Raw genomic sequence first — 3,353 nt, forward strand, 5'->3', positions numbered from 1 at the left:
GGAATGATTGGGCAGGGAGGGGGAGAGAGGGAAGAGAGGGACGGGAGAGAGAGAGAGGGATGAGAGGGCGGGTGAAGAGAGAAAGGGAGAGGGCAAGGTGGCAAGTGAGAAGAAGGGAGAGGGTGGGGACAGAGAGAGAAATTCACCAGCTGTCAGTCAGTCAGAGTGCAATCCGAACACCCTCTCTGGGAATCCTCACTGTTCTTGTGAACTCAGCTGATCCAGCCTCTGTCCAGTGTCCATTACACTCCCCTCGCAGGACAATGTGGATTTCGAAAAGGACACTGACAAAGTTTGTGGATGGGGTGGATGGGTACAGATGAGGTTCAATGCAGGGAAGTGTGAAGTGATGCACTTTGATAAGAAGAACATTGAAAATCAATACAAAGTAGGTGGTACATTGTATAGGGGGTGTAGGAGTCGAGGGAGCTGGGGGTTTACGTGCACAAATCATTGAAGATGGCAGGGTGGGGAAGAGAGTAGTTAATAAAGCACACAGTGTTCTCAATGTAATTAATAGGGGCATAGAGTACAAGAACAAGGAGGTGATACTGAGTTTGTACAAGACCCATGGTTGACCTCAGCTGCAGCAATTATACAGTTGGGTGTGCCATGTTGTAGGAAACATGTGAGTGTATTGAAGAGAATGCAGAGATTTACAAGAATGGTTCCAGTGATGAGAAACTTACATGAAGAAGTTGGGACTGCTCTCCCTGGAGAGAAGGTGACTGGGAGTAAATCAGATAGAGGTTTTCAACATCATGAATAAGCTGGACTGAAATAGGAAGGGAGAAACTGTTCCCGCTCATAAAAGAAACAAGAACGAGAGGACTGTAGATTTAGGGTCATGTGCAGGAGAAGCAGGGAGAAGAAGTGGGGTGGTATGGTGGCTCAGTGGTTAGCACTGCAGCCTCACAGTGCCAGGGACCTGGGTTCAATTCCCACCTCAGGCGACTGTCTGTGTGGAGTTTGCATGGGTTTCCTCTGGATGCTACAGTTTCCTCCCACAAACACAAAGATGTGCAAGGCAGGTGAATTGGCCATGCTAAATTGCCCATAGTGTTAGGTGCATTAGTCAGGGGTAAATATAGGGTAGGGGAATTGGTCTGGATAGGTGACTCTTTGGAGGGTTGGTGTGGACTTGTTGGGCCGAAGGGCCTGTTTCCATACTATACGGGATCTAAACTAATCTAATCTAATATAGAAAAATACTTCCTTACCCACTGAGTAGTTACATTGTGGGATGCACTGCCCAGTGAGTACAGTGTGGAATGTAATGCCCAGTGAGTAGTTACAGTGTGGGTTGTACTCTCCAGTGCGTAGCTACAGGGTGGGATATGCAGCTCAGTGAGTACAGTGTGGGCTGTATTGTCCAGTGCATACAGTGTTGAATGTACTCTCTAGTGAGTAGTTACAGTGTGGGATATACTGCTCAGTGAGTACAGTGTGGGCTGTATTGTCCAGTGAGTAGTTAAAGTGTAGGATGTACTACCCAGTGAGTAGTTACAGTGGAGGATGTACTGTTGACTGAGTAGTTACAGTGTGGGATGTACTATCCAGTGATAGTTACAGTGTGGAATGTACAGCCCAGTGAGTGCAGTGTGGGATGTACTGCCGAGTGAGTAAATTACAGTGTGGTATATACTGCCCAGTGTGTACAATGTGGGATGTATTGCCCAGTGAGTACAGTGTTGGATGTACCGCCCAGTGAGTAGCTACAGTGTGGGTTGTACAGCCCAGTGAGAACATTGTGGGATGTACTGTCCAGTGAGTAGTTACAGTGTGGGATTAACTGCCCAGTGAGTACAGTGTGGGATGTACTATCCAGAGATAGTTGCAGTGGGGGACGTACTGCCTAGCGAGTAACTACAGTGTGGTATATACTATCCAGTGTGTTTACAGTGTGGGATGTACTACCCAGTGTGTACAGTGTGGGATGTACTGTCCAGTGACTAGTTACATTGTGGGATGTACTGTCCAGTGAGTATAGGAAGGGATGTACTGTCCGGTGAGTAATTACAGTGTTGGATGTACTGTCCACTGAATAGTAACAGTGTGGGATATGCAGCTCAGTGAGTACAATGTGGGCTGTATTGTCCAGTGCATACAATGTTGAATGAACAATCTAGTGAGTATTTACAGTGTGGGATATACTGCTCAGTGAGTACAGTGTGGGCTGTATTGTCCAGTGAGTAGTTACAGTGTAGGATGTACCACCCAGTGAGTAGTTACAGTGTGGGCTGTACTGTCCAGTGAGTACAGTGTGGGATGTACTGCCCAGTGGGTACAGTGTGGGCTGTATTTTCCAGTGAGTGGTTACAGTCTGGGATGTACTGTTCAGTGAGCATAGTGTTGATTAAATGCTGCCCAGTGTGTAGTTTCAGTGTGGAATATACTGCCCAGTGAGTAGGGTATGGGATGTACTGCCAGCGTGTTCAGCATGGGAGGTTCTATCCAGAGAGTGGTTACAGTGTGAGATGTACTGTCCAGTGAGTACAGTCTGGGATGTACTGTCCAGTGAGTACAGTGTGGGATGTTCTACCCAGTGGGTACAGTGTGGGCTGTATTTTCCAGTGAGTAGTTACAGTGTGGGATATACTGTCCAGTGACTAGTTACAGTGAGGGATGTACAGCCCAGTGAGTACAGTGTGGGATGTACTGTCCAGTGGGTACAGTGTGGGATGTACTGCTCAGTGAATACAATGTGGGATGTACTGTCCGGTGCGTACAGTGTGGGATGTACATCCAGTGAGTAGTTACAGTGTGGAATGTACTGCCCAGTGAGTACAGTGTGGGATGTACTGTGCAGTGAGTAGTTACAGTGTGGAATGTACTGCCCAGTGAGTACAGTGTGGGATGTACTGTGCAGTGAGTAGTTACAGTGTGGGATGTACTGCCCAGTAAGTACAGTGTGGCATGTGTTGCCCAGTGAGTACAATGTGGGATGTACTGCCCAGTGTGTACAGCGTGGGATGTACTGCCCAGTGAGTACAGTGTGGGATGTTCTGTCCAGTAAGTAGTTACATTGTGGGATGTACTGCCCAGTGAACACAGCGTGGGATGTACTGTCCAGTGAGTAGTTACAGTGAGGGATGTACAGCCCAGTGAGTACAGTGTGGGTTGTACTGTCCAGTGGGTACAGTGTGGGATGTACTGCTCAGTGAATACAATGTGGGATGTACTGTCCGGTGCGTACAGTGTGGGATGTACATCCAGTGAGTAGTTACAGTGTGGAATGTACTGCCCAGTGAGTACAGTGTGGGATGTACTGTCCAGTGAGTATAGTGTGGGATGTACTGCCCAGTGAGTACAGTGTGGGCTGTATTTTCCAGTGAGTAGTTACAGTGTGGGAT

At 47.8% G+C, this 3,353-nt stretch overlaps 1 protein-coding gene across 1 annotated transcript in view; it reads right to left on the reverse strand.

Annotated features, from left to right (window-relative positions):
- The window catches only part of LOC122551955 (striated muscle preferentially expressed protein kinase-like), a 267,850-nt gene that overhangs the window by 5,554 nt on the left and 258,943 nt on the right, over positions 1-3,353 (reverse strand). The window lies entirely within an intron of this gene.

Source organism: Chiloscyllium plagiosum, chromosome 7 (assembly GCF_004010195.1).
Source record: "Chiloscyllium plagiosum isolate BGI_BamShark_2017 chromosome 7, ASM401019v2, whole genome shotgun sequence".
Lineage (NCBI taxonomy): Eukaryota > Metazoa > Chordata > Chondrichthyes > Orectolobiformes > Hemiscylliidae > Chiloscyllium > Chiloscyllium plagiosum.